At 42.8% G+C, this 23662-nt stretch overlaps 7 non-coding genes and 1 pseudogene across 7 annotated transcripts; all 8 read right to left on the reverse strand.

Annotated features, from left to right (window-relative positions):
* Positions 1–1735: 1735 nt before the first annotated feature.
* LOC138361923 (U2 spliceosomal RNA) lies at positions 1736–1928 on the reverse strand. Its single transcript, XR_011227282.1, has one exon. It is a non-coding gene; the product is annotated as a U2 spliceosomal RNA (small nuclear RNA).
* A 2587-nt stretch (positions 1929–4515) lies between these two features.
* Positions 4516–4708, reverse strand: LOC138361934 (U2 spliceosomal RNA). The gene has a single exon (XR_011227292.1). It is a non-coding gene; the product is annotated as a U2 spliceosomal RNA (small nuclear RNA).
* Positions 4709–7307: 2599 nt separating this feature from the next.
* LOC138361939 (U2 spliceosomal RNA) lies at positions 7308–7500 on the reverse strand. The gene has a single exon (XR_011227296.1). It is a non-coding gene; the product is annotated as a U2 spliceosomal RNA (small nuclear RNA).
* A 2590-nt stretch (positions 7501–10090) lies between these two features.
* LOC138361940 (U2 spliceosomal RNA) lies at positions 10091–10283 on the reverse strand. Its single transcript, XR_011227297.1, has one exon. It is a non-coding gene; the product is annotated as a U2 spliceosomal RNA (small nuclear RNA).
* A 2590-nt stretch (positions 10284–12873) lies between these two features.
* On the reverse strand, positions 12874–13066 carry LOC138361941 (U2 spliceosomal RNA). The gene has a single exon (XR_011227298.1). It is a non-coding gene; the product is annotated as a U2 spliceosomal RNA (small nuclear RNA).
* Positions 13067–15663: 2597 nt separating this feature from the next.
* On the reverse strand, positions 15664–15856 carry LOC138361924 (U2 spliceosomal RNA). Its single transcript, XR_011227283.1, has one exon. It is a non-coding gene; the product is annotated as a U2 spliceosomal RNA (small nuclear RNA).
* A 2603-nt stretch (positions 15857–18459) lies between these two features.
* Positions 18460–18652, reverse strand: LOC123753177 (U2 spliceosomal RNA). Its single transcript, XR_006772271.1, has one exon. It is a non-coding gene; the product is annotated as a U2 spliceosomal RNA (small nuclear RNA).
* Positions 18653–21264: 2612 nt separating this feature from the next.
* Positions 21265–21440, reverse strand: LOC138361938 (U2 spliceosomal RNA; annotated as a pseudogene).
* Positions 21441–23662: the final 2222 nt, after the last annotated feature.

Here is a 23662-nt window from a genome sequence, read left to right on the forward strand (position 1 = left end):
TTGTGATTCAATACCATGCAGTTCAATGCGATGCGATGCAATGACATGCGATTCGATGCCATGCGAGGCGAGGCGAGGCGATGCATCATCTAACATAACGGGATTCCCTGGAAAACGACTCTGTTGTTGAATGAACAACAAAGTTAAGATATAAGAAGATGTAAGTAATTCGAGAAGTCTGAGTACTGTAGGTACTATAGCAAATTCATTGCTTAATATATGTGAATGTGTAAGGAATCCATCCATCGCTTTTACCGAGTATACAAATACTCGCTCATTGTTGGTGTTTAGGGAGGTAAATGAAGTATTGCAAAGCTAATTACGAAACTAGCTTTCACAATGACATTTGGTGGTTGGTCGCTTTGCAAATTATAGTAGATTCTATATCAATTTTATTCGTTATTTTACGTGAATGAATGTGTGCCTGCATACATTGCCTAAATAAAGAATGTAAATATACGTCGGTGGTGTTTAGAGGGGTGAATGAAGCATTTGAAATCTAAATAGGAAACTAGCATTCAAATGGAGAGGGGTGAGAGTGCAGGTGCGCTTGAACTTGGGTGGGTTCTGGGTTTCATTGACGTATATATTACAGGTGAATGTGTGCATCGAATGCTCGATTGAAGTATATAAATACACATTGTTAGTGTGTATTGAGGTAAATGATGGATTGTAAAGCTAATCAAGACACTGGAATTCACTTTGAGGCTAGTGGCTGGCCGGCTGGCAGGCAAGCGTGGAAGTGGCAAACGATCGTTGAGTTGCCGTGTAAAACCACACCAAAGCAACACCTCCCTCCATCTCAAGTCGAATTTCGTCTTTATTACGCATTGGTACATTCCAGCAATGGTAAATTAAATAGATAAACGTCTAATCTTGATGTATGTATGAATATAATTTCGCCGTCAGAGCCGACTAAGGAATTCCGAGTGATATACACACACACTCCTCCCTCCCTCCCTCACTCACAAGGGAGAGTGAGTAATTCTGTAAAAAAAAGAAGAGCATGCCAACAATGGGTAACTATTATAGTTAGGTTCTCGATCATAGTAAACCCGTTGATTTAGAGTTTATTTGCACAATGACTACGTCATATTAGATGCCATTTAAATACCAAATCCAGTTCTCCACTAAATGCAGACACAAGTCTAACACTATTCAACCCATCTCTACCAGCCTTTTCATAACAAACCACTAAGCTATCTAAACCAGTTTCCACACTTATATAAATAGAGAAAAACTTCACCCTATATAACCTATCTCAGAAAACAAACAAAATCAATTAATATTGCATTAACTGGCAACCCCCCCCATTCATAAAATCAACTTCTTTCCTTCCACACCAACCATCGTATTTCTTTGCTCGCACATAATCTTTAATCTAAAGTTATTAAATGATATTACTCACCTCACTCTCCTTCTTTCTCCTTCTTTCTCCTTCCTTCCTTCCTTCCTTCCTTCCTTCCTTCCTTCCTTCCTTCCTTCCTTCCTTCCTTCCTTCCTTCCTTCCTTCCCTCTAACTCGTTGCAGTTGTTCAGCTTCGACCCATCAACCCGGACTCGACTGACTCACTTCTGCTGCTCGTTCCAAGGCTTTTTCCTCATACGATGTTGGCTGGTGTGAAGTAATTACTGCAATTCAAATTAACACGATTCATTAATGTACATAACCAATTAACATAATCGTCTCCTACTTGATTTTGACTAGTTGATAGGGTTGTTTTTGGTCTCCCCGAAGGGAGTGGACCGATCCCAGAGGTACTGCAATACCGGGCCGATCCGCGGCAAAGGTGGAGCAAGCTCCTAGCACTTCGCCATGTTGCAAAAATCAGTTTAATATCGAGGATCCCACATGGGGATCGTATCAGATATTAAGCTGATAAGAACAGATACTACACTTTGATCTTAGCCAAAAGGCCGAGAAGCGATAGGATGCATGGTTGCTCTGCAACACCAGGCAACAATTGCGGCTAGAAACCACGTAGCGAGTTTCAATTGCAAAAGGGCATGTGATTATCGTTGAGTAATATTCGAATTCAAGCATACATATAAACGCCATGCAGTAAAGGCTTTAACCATTTCTTACCTGATCAATGAATTTATATATATATGCAAATTCATGATATTACATGGTTTCATTCATGAGTAGTGAATATGTAACTGGCGGCAAAGTGGTAAACAGACTCGCGTGGCGTTTCACGAATTCGCTCCTGGCCAGGGAGTATAGCGCTTAACTCTAATACATAAACCTCCATTTGTCATGTGTCTTAAGGTAGCTACAGCTTTTGAAAAGTACAATAACGAATTAAAAGTGCAAGGGGCCTGTTACGCCAACGCTCGTCAAAAAATATAAATAGGAGACGTTCTCTCTCTGATACCATAACAGAAAACGAACAGCACTATTACGCGCCAACTATTCCATTTTTGTATATATATCACGACTTTTTCACATCTAACACTTTGCTTGATACATCGTTTTCACAAACCGGAGACGAGGCGAAGCGAGGCAGGGCTGGGTGGCGAGAGGCTAGAGGCTAGAGGCTAGAGGCGAGAGGCGAGAGGCGAGAGGCGAGAGACGAGAGACGAGAGGACGAGAGACGAGAGACGAGAGACGAGAGACGAGAGACGAGAGACGAGAGACGAGAGACGAGAGACGAGAGACGAGAGACGAGAGACGAGAGACTAGAGACTAGAGACTAGAGACGAGAGACGAGAGACGAGAGACGAGAGACGAGAGACGTGATGCCATGCCATGCCATGCCATGCCATGCCATGCCATTCAATGCCTTGTGATTCAATACCATGCAGTTCAATGCGATGCGATGCCAATGACATGCGATTCGATGCCATGCGAGGCGAGGCGAGGCGATGCATCATCTAACATAACGGGATTCCCTGGAAAACGACTCTGTTGTTGAATGAACAACAAAGTTAAGATATAAGAAGATGTAAGTAATTCGAGAAGTCTGAGTACTGTAGGTACTATAGCAAATTCATTGCTTAATATATGTGAATGTGTAAGGAATCCATCCATCGCTTTTACCGAGTATACAAATACTCGCTCATTGTTGGTGTTTAGGGAGGTAAATGAAGTATTGCAAAGCTAATTACGAAACTAGCTTTCACAATGACATTTGGTGGTTGGTCGCTTTGCAAATTATAGTAGATTCTATATCAATTTTATTCGTTATTTTACGTGAATGAATGTGTGCCTGCATACATTGCCTAAATAAAGAATGTAAATATACGTCGGTGGTGTTTAGAGGGGTGAATGAAGCATTTGAAATCTAAATAGGAAACTAGCATTCAAATGGAGAGGGGTGAGAGTGCAGGTGCGCTTGAACTTGGGTGGGTTCTGGGTTTCATTGACGTATATATTACAGGTGAATGTGTGCATCGAATGCTCGATTGAAGTATATAAATACACATTGTTAGTGTGTATTGAGGTAAATGATGGATTGTAAAGCTAATCAAGACACTGGAATTCACTTTGAGGCTAGTGGCTGGCCGGCTGGCAGGCAAGCGTGGAAGTGGCAAACGATCGTTGAGTTGCCGTGTAAAACCACACCAAAGCAACACCTCCCTCCATCTCAAGTCGAATTTCGTCTTTATTACGCATTGGTACATTCCAGCAATGGTAAATTAAATAGATAAACGTCTAATCTTGATGTATGTATGAATATAATTTCGCCGTCAGAGCCGACTAAGGAATTCCGAGTGATATACACACACACTCCTCCCTCCCTCCCTCACTCACAAGGGAGAGTGAGTAATTCTGTAAAAAAAAGAAGAGCATGCCAACAATGGGTAACTATTATAGTTAGGTTCTCGATCATAGTAAACCCGTTGATTTAGAGTTTATTTGCACAATGACTACGTCATATTAGATGCCATTTAAATACCAAATCCAGTTCTCCACTAAATGCAGACACAAGTCTAACACTATTCAACCCATCTCTACCAGCCTTTTCATAACAAACCACTAAGCTATCTAAACCAGTTTCCACACTTATATAAATAGAGAAAAACTTCACCCTATATAACCTATCTCAGAAAACAAACAAAATCAATTAATATTGCACTAACTGGCAACCCCCCCCCATTCATAAAATCAACTTCTTTCCTTCCACACCAACCATCGTATTTCTTTGCTCGCACATAATCTTTAATCTAAAGTTATTAAATGATATTACTCACCTCACTCTCCTTCTTTCTCCTTCTTCTCCTTCCTTCCTTCCTTCCTTCCTTCCTTCCTTCCTTCCTTCCTTCCTTCCTTCCTTCCTTCCTTCCTTCCCTCTAACTCGTTGCAGTTGTTCAGCTTCGACCCATCAAACCCGGACTCGACTGACTCACTTCTGCTGCTCGTTCCAAGGCTTTTTCCTCATACGATGTTGGCTGGTGTGAAGTAATTACTGCAATTCAAATTAACACGATTCATTAATGTACATAACCAATTAACATAATCGTCTCCTACTTGATTTTGACTAGTTGATAGGGTTGTTTTTGGTCTCCCCGAAGGGAGTGGACCGATCCCAGAGGTACTGCAATACCGGGCCGATCCGCGGCAAAGGTGGAGCAAGCTCCTAGCACTTCGCCATGTTGCAAAAATCAGTTTAATATCGAGGATCCCACATGGGGATCGTATCAGATATTAAGCTGATAAGAACAGATACTACACTTTGATCTTAGCCAAAAGGCCGAGAAGCGATAGGATGCATGGTTGCTCTGCAACACCAGGCAACAATTGCGGCTAGAAACCACGTAGCGAGTTTCAATTGCAAAAGGGCATGTGATTATCGTTGAGTAATATTCGAATTCAAGCATACATATAAACGCCATGCAGTAAAGGCTTTAACCATTTCTTACCTGATCAATGAATTTATATATATATGCAAATTCATGATATTACATGGTTTCATTCATGAGTAGTGAATATGTAACTGGCGGCAAAGTGGTAAACAGACTCGCGTGGCGTTTCACGAATTCGCTCCTGGCCAGGGAGTATAGCGCTTAACTCTAATACATAAACCTCCATTTGTCATGTGTCTTAAGGTAGCTACAGCTTTTGAAAAGTACAATAACGAATTAAAAGTGCAAGGGGCCTGTTACGCCAACGCTCGTCAAAAAATATAAATAGGAGACGTTCTCTCTCTGATACCATAACAGAAAACGAACAGCACTATTACGCGCCAACTATTCCATTTTTGTATATATATCACGACTTTTTCACATCTAACACTTTGCTTGATACATCGTTTTCACAAACCGGAGACGAGGCGAAGCGAGGCAGGGCTGGGTGGCGAGAGGCTAGAGGCTAGAGGCTAGAGGCGAGAGGCGAGAGGCGAGAGGCGAGAGACGAGAGACGAGAGACGAGAGACGAGAGACGAGAGACGAGAGACGAGAGACGAGAGACGAGAGACGAGAGACGAGAGACGAGAGACGAGAGACGAGAGACGAGAGACGAGAGACTAGAGACTAGAGACTAGAGACGAGAGACGAGAGACGAGAGACGAGAGACGAGAGACGTGATGCCATGCCATGCCATGCCATGCCATGCCATGCCATTCAATGCCTTGTGATTCAATACCATGCAGTTCAATGCGATGCGATGCAATGACATGCGATTCGATGCCATGCGAGGCGAGGCGAGGCGATGCATCATCTAACATAACGGGATTCCCTGGAAAACGACTCTGTTGTTGAATGAACAACAAAGTTAAGATATAAGAAGATGTAAGTAATTCGAGAAGTCTGAGTACTGTAGGTACTATAGCAAATTCATTGCTTAATATATGTGAATGTGTAAGGAATCCATCCATCGCTTTTACCGAGTATACAAATACTCGCTCATTGTTGGTGTTTAGGGAGGTAAATGAAGTATTGCAAAGCTAATTACGAAACTAGCTTTCACAATGACATTTGGTGGTTGGTCGCTTTGCAAATTATAGTAGATTCTATATCAATTTTATTCGTTATTTTACGTGAATGAATGTGTGCCTGCATACATTGCCTAAATAAAGAATGTAAATATACGTCGGTGGTGTTTAGAGGGGTGAATGAAGCATTTGAAATCTAAATAGGAAACTAGCATTCAAATGGAGAGGGGTGAGAGTGCAGGTGCGCTTGAACTTGGGTGGGTTCTGGGTTTCATTGACGTATATATTACAGGTGAATGTGTGCATCGAATGCTCGATTGAAGTATATAAATACACATTGTTAGTGTGTATTGAGGTAAATGATGGATTGTAAAGCTAATCAAGACACTGGAATTCACTTTGAGGCTAGTGGCTGGCCGGCTGGCAGGCAAGCGTGGAAGTGGCAAACGATCGTTGAGTTGCCGTGTAAAACCACACCAAAGCAACACCTCCCTCCATCTCAAGTCGAATTTCGTCTTTATTACGCATTGGTACATTCCAGCAATGGTAAATTAAATAGATAAACGTCTAATCTTGATGTATGTATGAATATAATTTCGCCGTCAGAGCCGACTAAGGAATTCCGAGTGATATACACACACACTCCTCCCTCCCTCCCTCACTCACAAGGGAGAGTGAGTAATTCTGTAAAAAAAAGAAGAGCATGCCAACAATGGGTAACTATTATAGTTAGGTTCTCGATCATAGTAAACCCGTTGATTTAGAGTTTATTTGCACAATGACTACGTCATATTAGATGCCATTTAAATACCAAATCCAGTTCTCCACTAAATGCAGACACAAGTCTAACACTATTCAACCCATCTCTACCAGCCTTTTCATAACAAACCACTAAGCTATCTAAACCAGTTTCCACACTTATATAAATAGAGAAAAACTTCACCCTATATAACCTATCTCAGAAAACAAACAAAATCAATTAATATTGCACTTAACTGGCAACCCCCCATTCATAAAATCAACTTCTTTCCTTCCACACCAACCATCGTATTTCTTTGCTCGCACATAATCTTTAATCTAAAGTTATTAAATGATATTACTCACCTCACTCTCCTTCTTTCTCCTTCTTTCTCCTTCCTTCCTTCCTTCCTTCCTTCCTTCCTTCCTTCCTTCCTTCCTTCCTTCCTTCCTTCCTTCCTTCCTTCCTTCCCTCTAACTCGTTGCAGTTGTTCAGCTTCGACCCATCAAACCCGGACTCGACTGACTCACTTCTGCTGCTCGTTCCAAGGCTTTTTCCTCATACGATGTTGGCTGGTGTGAAGTAATTACTGCAATTCAAATTAACACGATTCATTAATGTACATAACCAATTAACATAATCGTCTCCTACTTGATTTTGACTAGTTGATAGGGTTGTTTTTGGTCTCCCCGAAGGGAGTGGACCGATCCCAGAGGTACTGCAATACCGGGCCGATCCGCGGCAAAGGTGGAGCAAGCTCCTAGCACTTCGCCATGTTGCAAAAATCAGTTTAATATCGAGGATCCCACATGGGGATCGTATCAGATATTAAGCTGATAAGAACAGATACTACACTTTGATCTTAGCCAAAAGGCCGAGAAGCGATAGGATGCATGGTTGCTCTGCAACACCAGGCAACAATTGCGGCTAGAAACCACGTAGCGAGTTTCAATTGCAAAAGGGCATGTGATTATCGTTGAGTAATATTCGAATTCAAGCATACATATAAACGCCATGCAGTAAAGGCTTTAACCATTTCTTACCTGATCAATGAATTTATATATATATGCAAATTCATGATATTACATGGTTTCATTCATGAGTAGTGAATATGTAACTGGCGGCAAAGTGGTAAACAGACTCGCGTGGCGTTTCACGAATTCGCTCCTGGCCAGGGAGTATAGCGCTTAACTCTAATACATAAACCTCCATTTGTCATGTGTCTTAAGGTAGCTACAGCTTTTGAAAAGTACAATAACGAATTAAAAGTGCAAGGGGCCTGTTACGCCAACGCTCGTCAAAAAATATAAATAGGAGACGTTCTCTCTCTGATACCATAACAGAAAACGAACAGCACTATTACGCGCCAACTATTCCATTTTTGTATATATATCACGACTTTTTCACATCTAACACTTTGCTTGATACATCGTTTTCACAAACCGGAGACGAGGCGAAGCGAGGCAGGGCTGGGTGGCGAGAGGCTAGAGGCTAGAGGCTAGAGGCGAGAGGCGAGAGGCGAGAGGCGAGAGACGAGAGACGAGAGACGAGAGACGAGAGACGAGAGACGAGAGACGAGAGACGAGAGACGAGAGACGAGAGACGAGAGACGAGAGACGAGAGACGAGAGACGAGAGACTAGAGACTAGAGACTAGAGACGAGAGACGAGAGACGAGAGACGAGAGACGAGAGACGTGATGCCATGCCATGCCATGCCATGCCATGCCATGCCATTCAATGCCTTGTGATTCAATACCATGCAGTTCAATGCGATGCGATGCAATGACATGCGATTCGATGCCATGCGAGGCGAGGCGAGGCGATGCATCATCTAACATAACGGGATTCCCTGGAAAACGACTCTGTTGTTGAATGAACAACAAAGTTAAGATATAAGAAGATGTAAGTAATTCGAGAAGTCTGAGTACTGTAGGTACTATAGCAAATTCATTGCTTAATATATGTGAATGTGTAAGGAATCCATCCATCGCTTTTACCGAGTATACAAATACTCGCTCATTGTTGGTGTTTAGGGAGGTAAATGAAGTATTGCAAAGCTAATTACGAAACTAGCTTTCACAATGACATTTGGTGGTTGGTCGCTTTGCAAATTATAGTAGATTCTATATCAATTTTATTCGTTATTTTACGTGAATGAATGTGTGCCTGCATACATTGCCTAAATAAAGAATGTAAATATACGTCGGTGGTGTTTAGAGGGGTGAATGAAGCATTTGAAATCTAAATAGGAAACTAGCATTCAAATGGAGAGGGGTGAGAGTGCAGGTGCGCTTGAACTTGGGTGGGTTCTGGGTTTCATTGACGTATATATTACAGGTGAATGTGTGCATCGAATGCTCGATTGAAGTATATAAATACACATTGTTAGTGTGTATTGAGGTAAATGATGGATTGTAAAGCTAATCAAGACACTGGAATTCACTTTGAGGCTAGTGGCTGGCCGGCTGGCAGGCAAGCGTGGAAGTGGCAAACGATCGTTGAGTTGCCGTGTAAAACCACACCAAAGCAACACCTCCCTCCATCTCAAGTCGAATTTCGTCTTTATTACGCATTGGTACATTCCAGCAATGGTAAATTAAATAGATAAACGTCTAATCTTGATGTATGTATGAATATAATTTCGCCGTCAGAGCCGACTAAGGAATTCCGAGTGATATACACACACACTCCTCCCTCCCTCCCTCACTCACAAGGGAGAGTGAGTAATTCTGTAAAAAAAAGAAGAGCATGCCAACAATGGGTAACTATTATAGTTAGGTTCTCGATCATAGTAAACCCGTTGATTTAGAGTTTATTTGCACAATGACTACGTCATATTAGATGCCATTTAAATACCAAATCCAGTTCTCCACTAAATGCAGACACAAGTCTAACACTATTCAACCCATCTCTACCAGCCTTTTCATAACAAACCACTAAGCTATCTAAACCAGTTTCCACACTTATATAAATAGAGAAAAACTTCACCCTATATAACCTATCTCAGAAAACAAACAAAATCAATTAATATTGCATTAACTGGCAACCCCCCATTCATAAAATCAACTTCTTTCCTTCCACACCAACCATCGTATTTCTTTGCTCGCACATAATCTTTAATCTAAAGTTATTAAATGATATTACTCACCTCACTCTCCTTCTTTCTCCTTCTTCTCCTTCCTTCCTTCCTTCCTTCCTTCCTTCCTTCCTTCCTTCCTTCCTTCCTTCCTTCCTTCCTTCCTTCCTTCCTTCCCTCTAACTCGTTGCAGTTGTTCAGCTTCGACCCATCAAACCCGGACTCGACTGACTCACTTCTGCTGCTCGTTCCAAGGCTTTTTCCTCATACGATGTTGGCTGGTGTGAAGTAATTACTGCAATTCAAATTAACACGATTCATTAATGTACATAACCAATTAACATAATCGTCTCCTACTTGATTTTGACTAGTTGATAGGGTTGTTTTTGGTCTCCCCGAAGGGAGTGGACCGATCCCAGAGGTACTGCAATACCGGGCCGATCCGCGGCAAAGGTGGAGCAAGCTCCTAGCACTTCGCCATGTTGCAAAAATCAGTTTAATATCGAGGATCCCACATGGGGATCGTATCAGATATTAAGCTGATAAGAACAGATACTACACTTTGATCTTAGCCAAAAGGCCGAGAAGCGATAGGATGCATGGTTGCTCTGCAACACCAGGCAACAATTGCGGCTAGAAACCACGTAGCGAGTTTCAATTGCAAAAGGGCATGTGATTATCGTTGAGTAATATTCGAATTCAAGCATACATATAAACGCCATGCAGTAAAGGCTTTAACCATTTCTTACCTGATCAATGAATTTATATATATATGCAAATTCATGATATTACATGGTTTCATTCATGAGTAGTGAATATGTAACTGGCGGCAAAGTGGTAAACAGACTCGCGTGGCGTTTCACGAATTCGCTCCTGGCCAGGGAGTATAGCGCTTAACTCTAATACATAAACCTCCATTTGTCATGTGTCTTAAGGTAGCTACAGCTTTTGAAAAGTACAATAACGAATTAAAAGTGCAAGGGGCCTGTTACGCCAACGCTCGTCAAAAAATATAAATAGGAGACGTTCTCTCTCTGATACCATAACAGAAAACGAACAGCACTATTACGCGCCAACTATTCCATTTTTGTATATATATCACGACTTTTTCACATCTAACACTTTGCTTGATACATCGTTTTCACAAACCGGAGACGAGGCGAAGCGAGGCAGGGCTGGGTGGCGAGAGGCTAGAGGCTAGAGGCTAGAGGCGAGAGGCGAGAGGCGAGAGGCGAGAGACGAGAGACGAGAGACGAGAGACGAGAGACGAGAGACGAGAGACGAGAGACGAGAGACGAGAGACGAGAGACGAGAGACGAGAGACGAGAGACGAGAGACGAGAGACTAGAGACTAGAGACTAGAGACGAGAGACGAGAGACGAGAGACGAGAGACGAGAGACGTGATGCCATGCCATGCCATGCCATGCCATGCCATGCCATTCAATGCCTTGTGATTCAATACCATGCAGTTCAATGCGATGCGATGCAATGACATGCGATTCGATGCCATGCGAGGCGAGGCGAGGCGATGCATCATCTAACATAACGGGATTCCCTGGAAAACGACTCTGTTGTTGAATGAACAACAAAGTTAAGATATAAGAAGATGTAAGTAATTCGAGAAGTCTGAGTACTGTAGGTACTATAGCAAATTCATTGCTTAATATATGTGAATGTGTAAGGAATCCATCCATCGCTTTTACCGAGTATACAAATACTCGCTCATTGTTGGTGTTTAGGGAGGTAAATGAAGTATTGCAAAGCTAATTACGAAACTAGCTTTCACAATGACATTTGGTGGTTGGTCGCTTTGCAAATTATAGTAGATTCTATATCAATTTTATTCGTTATTTTACGTGAATGAATGTGTGCCTGCATACATTGCCTAAATAAAGAATGTAAATATACGTCGGTGGTGTTTAGAGGGGTGAATGAAGCATTTGAAATCTAAATAGGAAACTAGCATTCAAATGGAGAGGGGTGAGAGTGCAGGTGCGCTTGAACTTGGGTGGGTTCTGGGTTTCATTGACGTATATATTACAGGTGAATGTGTGCATCGAATGCTCGATTGAAGTATATAAATACACATTGTTAGTGTGTATTGAGGTAAATGATGGATTGTAAAGCTAATCAAGACACTGGAATTCACTTTGAGGCTAGTGGCTGGCCGGCTGGCAGGCAAGCGTGGAAGTGGCAAACGATCGTTGAGTTGCCGTGTAAAACCACACCAAAGCAACACCTCCCTCCATCTCAAGTCGAATTTCGTCTTTATTACGCATTGGTACATTCCAGCAATGGTAAATTAAATAGATAAACGTCTAATCTTGATGTATGTATGAATATAATTTCGCCGTCAGAGCCGACTAAGGAATTCCGAGTGATATACACACACACTCCTCCCTCCCTCCCTCACTCACAAGGGAGAGTGAGTAATTCTGTAAAAAAAAGAAGAGCATGCCAACAATGGGTAACTATTATAGTTAGGTTCTCGATCATAGTAAACCCGTTGATTTAGAGTTTATTTGCACAATGACTACGTCATATTAGATGCCATTTAAATACCAAATCCAGTTCTCCACTAAATGCAGACACAAGTCTAACACTATTCAACCCATCTCTACCAGCCTTTTCATAACAAACCACTAAGCTATCTAAACCAGTTTCCACACTTATATAAATAGAGAAAAACTTCACCCTATATAACCTATCTCAGAAAACAAACAAAATCAATTAATATTGCACTAACTGGCAACCCCCCATTCATAAAATCAACTTCTTTCCTTCCACGACCAACCATCGTATTTCTTGCTCGCACATAATCTTTAATCTAAAGTTATTAAATGATATTACTCACCTCACTCTCCTTCTTTCTCCTTCTTCTCCTTCCTTCCTTCCTTCCTTCCTTCCTTCCTTCCTTCCTTCCTTCCTTCCTTCCTTCCTTCCTTCCTTCCTTCCTTCCCTCTAACTCGTTGCAGTTGTTCAGCTTCGACCCATCAAACCCGGACTCGACTGACTCACTTCTGCTGCTCGTTCCAAGGCTTTTTCCTCATACGATGTTGGCTGGTGTGAAGTAATTACTGCAATTCAAATTAACACGATTCATTAATGTACATAACCAATTAACATAATCGTCTCCTACTTGATTTTGACTAGTTGATAGGGTTGTTTTTGGTCTCCCCGAAGGGAGTGGACCGATCCCAGAGGTACTGCAATACCGGGCCGATCCGCGGCAAAGGTGGAGCAAGCTCCTAGCACTTCGCCATGTTGCAAAAATCAGTTTAATATCGAGGATCCCACATGGGGATCGTATCAGATATTAAGCTGATAAGAACAGATACTACACTTTGATCTTAGCCAAAAGGCCGAGAAGCGATAGGATGCATGGTTGCTCTGCAACACCAGGCAACAATTGCGGCTAGAAACCACGTAGCGAGTTTCAATTGCAAAAGGGCATGTGATTATCGTTGAGTAATATTCGAATTCAAGCATACATATAAACGCCATGCAGTAAAGGCTTTAACCATTTCTTACCTGATCAATGAATTTATATATATATGCAAATTCATGATATTACATGGTTTCATTCATGAGTAGTGAATATGTAACTGGCGGCAAAGTGGTAAACAGACTCGCGTGGCGTTTCACGAATTCGCTCCTGGCCAGGGAGTATAGCGCTTAACTCTAATACATAAACCTCCATTTGTCATGTGTCTTAAGGTAGCTACAGCTTTTGAAAAGTACAATAACGAATTAAAAGTGCAAGGGGCCTGTTACGCCAACGCTCGTCAAAAAATATAAATAGGAGACGTTCTCTCTCTGATACCATAACAGAAAACGAACAGCACTATTACGCGCCAACTATTCCATTTTTGTATATATATCACGACTTTTTCACATCTAACACTTTGCTTGATACATCGTTTTCACAAACCGGAGACGAGGCGAAGCGAGGCAGGGCTGGGTGGCGAGAGGCTAGAGGCTAGAGGCTAGAGGCGAGAGGCGAGAGGCGAGAGGCGAGAGACGAGAGACGAGAGACGAGAGACGAGAGACGAGAGACGAGAGACGAGAGACGAGAGACGAGAGACGAGAGACGAGAGACGAGAGACGAGAGACGAGAGACGAGAGACGAGAGACTAGAGACTAGAGACTAGAGACGAGAGACGAGAGACGAGAGACGAGAGACGAGAGACGTGATGCCATGCCATGCCATGCCATGCCATGCCATGCCATTCAATGCCTTGTGATTCAATACCATGCAGTTCAATGCGATGCGATGCAATGACATGCGATTCGATGCCATGCGAGGCGAGGCGAGGCGATGCATCATCTAACATAACGGGATTCCCTGGAAAACGACTCTGTTGTTGAATGAACAACAAAGTTAAGATATAAGAAGATGTAAGTAATTCGAGAAGTCTGAGTACTGTAGGTACTATAGCAAATTCATTGCTTAATATATGTGAATGTGTAAGGAATCCATCCATCGCTTTTACCGAGTATACAAATACTCGCTCATTGTTGGTGTTTAGGGAGGTAAATGAAGTATTGCAAAGCTAATTACGAAACTAGCTTTCACAATGACATTTGGTGGTTGGTCGCTTTGCAAATTATAGTAGATTCTATATCAATTTTATTCGTTATTTTACGTGAATGAATGTGTGCCTGCATACATTGCCTAAATAAAGAATGTAAATATACGTCGGTGGTGTTTAGAGGGGTGAATGAAGCATTTGAAATCTAAATAGGAAACTAGCATTCAAATGGAGAGGGGTGAGAGTGCAGGTGCGCTTGAACTTGGGTGGGTTCTGGGTTTCATTGACGTATATATTACAGGTGAATGTGTGCATCGAATGCTCGATTGAAGTATATAAATACACATTGTTAGTGTGTATTGAGGTAAATGATGGATTGTAAAGCTAATCAAGACACTGGAATTCACTTTGAGGCTAGTGGCTGGCCGGCTGGCAGGCAAGCGTGGAAGTGGCAAACGATCGTTGAGTTGCCGTGTAAAACCACACCAAAGCAACACCTCCCTCCATCTCAAGTCGAATTTCGTCTTTATTACGCATTGGTACATTCCAGCAATGGTAAATTAAATAGATAAACGTCTAATCTTGATGTATGTATGAATATAATTTCGCCGTCAGAGCCGACTAAGGAATTCCGAGTGATATACACACACACTCCTCCCTCCCTCCCTCACTCACAAGGGAGAGTGAGTAATTCTGTAAAAAAAAGAAGAGCATGCCAACAATGGGTAACTATTATAGTTAGGTTCTCGATCATAGTAAACCCGTTGATTTAGAGTTTATTTGCACAATGACTACGTCATATTAGATGCCATTTAAATACCAAATCCAGTTCTCCACTAAATGCAGACACAAGTCTAACACTATTCAACCCATCTCTACCAGCCTTTTCATAACAAACCACTAAGCTATCTAAACCAGTTTCCACACTTATATAAATAGAGAAAAACTTCACCCTATATAACCTATCTCAGAAAACAAACAAAATCAATTAATATTGCACTAACTGGCAACCCCCCATTCATAAAATCAACTTCTTTCCTTCCACACCAACCATCGTATTTCTTTGCTCGCACATAATCTTTAATCTAAAGTTATTAAATGATATTACTCACCTCACTCTCCTTCTTTCTCCTTCTTCTCCTTCCTTCCTTCCTTCCTTCCTTCCTTCCTTCCTTCCTTCCTTCCTTCCTTCCTTCCTTCCTTCCTTCCTTCCTTCCCTCTAACTCGTTGCAGTTGTTCAGCTTCGACCCATCAAACCCGGACTCGACTGACTCACTTCTGCTGCTCGTTCCAAGGCTTTTTCCTCATACGATGTTGGCTGGTGTGAAGTAATTACTGCAATTCAAATTAACACGATTCATTAATGTACATAACCAATTAACATAATCGTCTCCTACTTGATTTTGACTAGTTGATAGGGTTGTTTTTGGTCTCCCCGAAGGGAGTGGACCGATCCCAGAGGTACTGCAATACCGGGCCGATCCGCGGCAAAGGTGGAGCAAGCTCCTAGCACTTCGCCATGTTGCAAAAATCAGTTTAATATCGAGGATCCCACATGGGGATCGTATCAGATATTAAGCTGATAAGAACAGATACTACACTTTGATCTTAGCCAAAAGGCCGAGAAGCGATAGGATGCATGGTTGCTCTGCAACACCAGGCAACAATTGCGGCTAGAAACCACGTAGCGAGTTTCAATTGCAAAAGGGCATGTGATTATCGTTGAGTAATATTCGAATTCAAGCATACATATAAACGCCATGCAGTAAAGGCTTTAACCATTTCTTACCTGATCAATGAATTTATATATATATGCAAATTCATGATATTACATGGTTTCATTCATGAGTAGTGAATATGTAACTGGCGGCAAAGTGGTAAACAGACTCGCGTGGCGTTTCACGAATTCGCTCCTGGCCAGGGAGTATAGCGCTTAACTCTAATACATAAACCTCCATTTGTCATGTGTCTTAAGGTAGCTACAGCTTTTGAAAAGTACAATAACGAATTAAAAGTGCAAGGGGCCTGTTACGCCAACGCTCGTCAAAAAATATAAATAGGAGACGTTCTCTCTCTGATACCATAACAGAAAACGAACAGCACTATTACGCGCCAACTATTCCATTTTTGTATATATATCACGACTTTTTCACATCTAACACTTTGCTTGATACATCGTTTTCACAAACCGGAGACGAGGCGAAGCGAGGCAGGGCTGGGTGGCGAGAGGCTAGAGGCTAGAGGCTAGAGGCGAGAGGCGAGAGGCGAGGCGAGAGGCGAGAGACGAGAGACGAGAGACGAGAGACGAGAGACGAGAGACGAGAGACGAGAGACGAGAGACGAGAGACGAGAGACGAGAGACGAGAGACGAGAGACGAGAGACGAGAGACGAGAGACTAGAGACTAGAGACTAGAGACGAGAGACGAGAGACGAGAGACGAGAGACGAGAGACGTGATGCCATGCCATGCCATGCCATGCCATGCCATGCCATTCAATGCCTTGTGATTCAATACCATGCAGTTCAATGCGATGCGATGCAATGACATGCGATTCGATGCCATGCGAGGCGAGGCGAGGCGATGCATCATCTAACATAACGGGATTCCCTGGAAAACGACTCTGTTGTTGAATGAACAACAAAGTTAAGATATAAGAAGATGTAAGTAATTCGAGAAGTCTGAGTACTGTAGGTACTATAGCAAATTCATTGCTTAATATATGTGAATGTGTAAGGAATCCATCCATCGCTTTTACCGAGTATACAAATACTCGCTCATTGTTGGTGTTTAGGGAGGTAAATGAAGTATTGCAAAGCTAATTACGAAACTAGCTTTCACAATGACATTTGGTGGTTGGTCGCTTTGCAAATTATAGTAGATTCTATATCAATTTTATTCGTTATTTTACGTGAATGAATGTGTGCCTGCATACATTGCCTAAATAAAGAATGTAAATATACGTCGGTGGTGTTTAGAGGGGTGAATGAAGCATTTGAAATCTAAATAGGAAACTAGCATTCAAATGGAGAGGGGTGAGAGTGCAGGTGCGCTTGAACTTGGGTGGGTTCTGGGTTTCATTGACGTATATATTACAGGTGAATGTGTGCATCGAATGCTCGATTGAAGTATATAAATACACATTGTTAGTGTGTATTGAGGTAAATGATGGATTGTAAAGCTAATCAAGACACTGGAATTCACTTTGAGGCTAGTGGCTGGCCGGCTGGCAGGCAAGCGTGGAAGTGGCAAACGATCGTTGAGTTGCCGTGTAAAACCACACCAAAGCAACACCTCCCTCCATCTCAAGTCGAATTTCGTCTTTATTACGCATTGGTACATTCCAGCAATGGTAAATTAAATAGATAAACGTCTAATCTTGATGTATGTATGAATATAATTTCGCCGTCAGAGCCGACTAAGGAATTCCGAGTGATATACACACACACTCCTCCCTCCCTCCCTCACTCACAAGGGAGAGTGAGTAATTCTGTAAAAAAAGAGAAGAGCATGCCAACAATGGGTAACTATTATAGTTAGGTTCTCGATCATAGTAAACCCGTTGATTTAGAGTTTATTTGCACAATGACTACGTCATATTAGATGCCATTTAAATACCAAATCCAGTTCTCCACTAAATGCAGACACAAGTCTAACACTATTCAACCCATCTCTACCAGCCTTTTCATAACAAACCACTAAGCTATCTAAACCAGTTTCCACACTTATATAAATAGAGAAAAACTTCACCCTATATAACCTATCTCAGAAAACAAACAAAATCAATTAATATTGCACTAACTGGCAACCCCCCATTCATAAAATCAACTTCTTTCCTTCCACACCAACCATCGTATTTCTTTGCTCGCACATAATCTTTAATCTAAAGTTATTAAATGATATTACTCACCTCACTCTCCTTCTTTCTCCTTCTTCTCCTTCCTTCCTTCCTTCCTTCCTTCCTTCCTTCCTTCCTTCCTTCCTTCCTTCCTTCCTTCCTTCCTTCCTTCCTTCCCTCTAACTCGTTGCAGTTGTTCAGCTTCGACCCATCAAACCCGGACTCGACTGACTCACTTCTGCTGCTCGTTCCAAGGCTTTTTCCTCATACGATGTTGGCTGGTGTGAAGTAATTACTGCAATTCAAATTAACACGATTCATTAATGTACATAACCAATTAACATAATCGTCTCCTACTTGATTTTGACTAGTTGATAGGGTTGTTTTTGGTCTCCCCGAAGGGAGTGGACCGATCCCAGAGGTACTGCAATACCGGGCCGATCCGCGGCAAAGGTGGAGCAAGCTCCTAGCACTTCGCCATGTTGCAAAAATCAGTTTAATATCGAGGATCCCACATGGGGATCGTATCAGATATTAAGCTGATAAGAACAGATACTACACTTTGATCTTAGCCAAAAGGCCGAGAAGCGATAGGATGCATGGTTGCTCTGCAACACCAGGCAACAATTGCGGCTAGAAACCACGTAGCGAGTTTCAATTGCAAAAGGGCATGTGATTATCGTTGAGTAATATTCGAATTCAAGCATACATATAAACGCCATGCAGTAAAGGCTTTAACCATTTCTTACCTGATCAATGAATTTATATATATATGCAAATTCATGATATTACATGGTTTCATTCATGAGTAGTGAATATGTAACTGGCGGCAAAGTGGTAAACAGACTCGCGTGGCGTTTCACGAATTCGCTCCTGGCCAGGGAGTATAGCGCTTAACTCTAATACATAAACCTCCATTTGTCATGTGTCTTAAGGTAGCTACAGCTTTTGAAAAGTACAATAACGAATTAAAAGTGCAAGGGGCCTGTTACGCCAACGCTCGTCAAAAAATATAAATAGGAGACGTTCTCTCTCTGATACCATAACAGAAAACGAACAGCACTATTACGCGCCAACTATTCCATTTTTGTATATATATCACGACTTTTTCACATCTAACACTTTGCTTGATACATCGTTTTCACAAACCGGAGACGAGGCGAAGCGAGGCAGGGCTGGGTGGCGAGAGGCTAGAGGCTAGAGGCTAGAGGCGAGAGGCGAGAGGCGAGAGGCGAGAGACGAGAGACGAGAGACGAGAGACGAGAGACGAGAGACGAGAGACGAGAGACGAGAGACGAGAGACGAGAGACGAGAGACGAGAGACGAGAGACGAGAGACGAGAGACGAGAGACGAGAGACGAGAGACTAGAGACTAGAGACTAGAGACGAGAGACGAGAGACGAGAGACGAGAGACGAGAGACGTGATGCCATGCCATGCCATGCCATGCCATGCCATGCCATTCAATGCCTTGTGATTCAATACCATGCAGTTCAATGCGATGCGATGCAATGACATGCGATTCGATGCCATGCGAGGCGAGGCGAGGCGATGCATCATCTAACATAACGGGATTCCCTGGAAAACGACTCTGTTGTTGAATGAACAACAAAGTTAAGATATAAGAAGATGTAAGTAATTCGAGAAGTCTGAGTACTGTAGGTACTATAGCAAATTCATTGCTTAATATATGTGAATGTGTAAGGAATCCATCCATCGCTTTTACCGAGTATACAAATACTCGCTCATTGTTGGTGTTTAGGGAGGTAAATGAAGTATTGCAAAGCTAATTACGAAACTAGCTTTCACAATGACATTTGGTGGTTGGTCGCTTTGCAAATTATAGTAGATTCTATATCAATTTTATTCGTTATTTTACGTGAATGAATGTGTGCCTGCATACATTGCCTAAATAAAGAATGTAAATATACGTCGGTGGTGTTTAGAGGGGTGAATGAAGCATTTGAAATCTAAATAGGAAACTAGCATTCAAATGGAGAGGGGTGAGAGTGCAGGTGCGCTTGAACTTGGGTGGGTTCTGGGTTTCATTGACGTATATATTACAGGTGAATGTGTGCATCGAATGCTCGATTGAAGTATATAAATACACATTGTTAGTGTGTATTGAGGTAAATGATGGATTGTAAAGCTAATCAAGACACTGGAATTCACTTTGAGGCTAGTGGCTGGCCGGCTGGCAGGCAAGCGTGGAAGTGGCAAACGATCGTTGAGTTGCCGTGTAAAACCACACCAAAGCAACACCTCCCTCCATCTCAAGTCGAATTTCGTCTTTATTACGCATTGGTACATTCCAGCAATGGTAAATTAAATAGATAAACGTCTAATCTTGATGTATGTATGAATATAATTTCGCCGTCAGAGCCGACTAAGGAATTCCGAGTGATATACACACACACTCCTCCCTCCCTCCCTCACTCACAAGGGAGAGTGAGTAATTCTGTAAAAAAAAGAAGAGCATGCCAACAATGGGTAACTATTATAGTTAGGTTCTCGATCATAGTAAACCCGTTGATTTAGAGTTTATTTGCACAATGACTACGTCATATTAGATGCCATTTAAATACCAAATCCAGTTCTCCACTAAATGCAGACACAAGTCTAACACTATTCAACCCATCTCTACCAGCCTTTTCATAACAAACCACTAAGCTATCTAAACCAGTTTCCACACTTATATAAATAGAGAAAAACTTCACCCTATATAACCTATCTCAGAAAACAAACAAAATCAATTAATATTGCACTAACTGGCAACCCCCCATTCATAAAATCAACTTCTTTCCTTCCACACCAACCATCGTATTTCTTTGCTCGCACATAATCTTTAATCTAAAGTTATTAAATGATATTACTCACCTCACTCTCCTTCTTTCTCCTTCTTTCTCCTTCCTTCCTTCCTTCCTTCCTTCCTTCCTTCCTTCCTTCCTTCCTTCCTTCCTTCCTTCCTTCCTTCCTTCCTTCCCTCTAACTCGTTGCAGTTGTTCAGCTTCGACCCATCAAACCCGGACTCGACTGACTCACTTCTGCTGCTCGTTCCAAGGCTTTTTCCTCATACGATGTTGGCTGGTGTGAAGTAATTACTGCAATTCAAATTAACACGATTCATTAATGTACATAACCAATTAACATAATCGTCTCCTACTTGATTTTGACTAGTTGATAGGGTTGTTTTTGGTCTCCCCGAAGGGAGTGGACCGATCCCAGAGGTACTGCAATACCGGGCCGATCCGCGGCAAAGGTGGAGCAAGCTCCTAGCACTTCGCCATGTTGCAAAAATCAGTTTAATATCGAGGATCCCACATGGGGATCGTATCAGATATTAAGCTGATAAGAACAGATTTTATTTTCAAAAAATGGTACAGAGTGTCTTTTTACAATGCTTTCATGTAGCCTAGCTTAACATTTTACAGCAAAAGCTAAGGTTTACAAAGGAGCTTTTAGACAAGTTACATAGTGTGAATTATTTTTGAGCCTAACATTTATACAATACAAAATTTTACATACAAGCTAATATACATATTATACAAATCATTCATACTGTCGTGCTCCAGTGATGTGCTCGATGTACCGCATCCTCGACCATCTGATGGCGTCGCTCACACACAGCTTCCTGAAGGTCGCGAGGTACTTCTTCGAAGCCAATCTCTTCATCAGACGCTCGTTGTGGGGGTCGTACGATCCTAGGGGTCCTACGATGAAGGCGTGGACGGTCACTCTGTTGTACCGCGGCAGGGCCCTCATCTCGGCGGCGAGGTCGGCGTACTTCATCTCCTTTTCGGTCCGAGCTTCCGTGAAGGCGGCTTCCGTGTTCTCGAAGGGGCAGGTGACATCTATGATCAGCAGTTCGTTGTCCTTCTCAATGACGAGGTCGGGCTTCAGAACACTGTCTGCTCTTGGAACTCGCTGGTTTTCTGCTGTCACTTTCCAGTGGCGTCCCAAGGCGGCTGTCTTGATCCTGTCCACCAAGGCGTTGTGGCGTCTTCTGTAGGCGTCCGAGTATGTCATGCAGTGACACATGACATGTGGCAAAGTTTCATTTTGCCAGGCGCATCGTCGGCAGTTCTTGTTGGTGTTTGGTCGTCGGGTGGCTCCATTCAGGGGAAGCAAGTTCAACCTTGCTCGGTGAATGAAGCGCCAGTCAGCAAACGTTGTGTACTCCCCCTCTCTCATGAAGTGGGAGGAGGCTTTTTCTTGAGACACTACACACATCGCCTTTCCTTGGTCTCGCAGGGTGTGTAGGCGGGCGTCGCGAAGTTGTCTGTGATGGTTTCTGATGGTTCTGGCTACAATTCTTCTTGCAGCAGCCTTCAAGGTCTTGTCACCACAGGTTATGGAGATGTTTTCTCCATCAGCTGTCCATGTCGTTTCCATTCTTCCAGAGGCATCTCTTGCCCGAGACCAGATGGTTTGGATAGTGCTGGATCTTCCAGGTAGTTCGGCCTTGGAGAGATAGGAGCAGACATGTTCAGGAGTTACTTCTTCTTCTTCTTCTTGTCTTCTTTTTGCAACTACGAGGCGGCAGTCTTCTCGTGCGATATCCCTTGTATCAACATCTGGCGAGTTTAGGAGTTTGAATGCAGTGTCGATTAGGAATAGGTCGGAGTCTTCTGCTGCTAGAGGGATCCCACAGGATCCTGCTCGTGTGCTGCCATACAGGTATCCGTTGGCTGCGCGGCTTGGTAGGTAGAGGGTCTTCTTGATGTGGGGTTTCAATGCGTCGTCCAGTTTGGTCCAAGTGGTCTTCTTAAACTGCCAAGTCCTCATGGCAAAGACTGTCGAGGAGAAAACAAATGTCTTCAGTGCGTCGAGTCTCTGCCATGGGGCCAACTTGCTCATGAGGACTTTCTTCCCAAGTTCAATGTACTCGTCGATTGAGGAGTCTCCAGACATCAGCTGGAAGCCGACAGGGCGTCCCAAGAACTTGGAGTGTTCTCCCCCAAGTCGATACTGTATGTTTCTTCCGGCAATCTGGAACTGGGTTTCTCTCAGACCCACTGGTGTCTGTCCTGACAAGTGCATGGAGTAGCACTTGTTCGGGTTAAGTGTGAGGTTTGCAGCTTGGCAGGCTCTTCCAACTGTGTTCAGTAGAGCTTGCAACCTCTCTTCTGTCCCGGCTAGCAAGGTGATGTCGTCAGCATATGCTAGGCAGGGGTGTTTCAGGTCAGGGTCAGCTTCGAGTCCTGTGTTGATTGCGGTCCTCAGAATATCTTCTATTGCGATGTTGAAGAGGAGTCCACTAATTGGGCATCCTTGTCTGACTCCACAGTTGGCTGGGATCTCTGCTGTTTCGCCGCCGGTTGTCATAATCCTTGTGGTGTTTCCGTTGGTGATGCTGTTGACGACTGCTAAGAAGTCATCTCCAGCTCCCATCCTCTGGAGTGCTGCAGAGATGAGCTCAGTTGGGACTGAGCCGAAGGCGTTGGTGATGTCTAAGGAAGCGATGTATATGTCCTTATTGCCATGCCCTGTTCTTGCTGCATCCAGGTAGTGTTGTAGGACGAAGTTATGTTCTAAAACTCCGTCAGTCGGCATGAATCCTTTCTGGGCAGGGCACAGCACTTTGTTCTCCACGATCCAGTTTC

The sequence above is a fragment of the Procambarus clarkii genome, unplaced genomic scaffold (genome assembly GCF_040958095.1).
Source record: "Procambarus clarkii isolate CNS0578487 unplaced genomic scaffold, FALCON_Pclarkii_2.0 HiC_scaffold_1015, whole genome shotgun sequence".
NCBI lineage: Eukaryota > Metazoa > Arthropoda > Malacostraca > Decapoda > Cambaridae > Procambarus > Procambarus clarkii.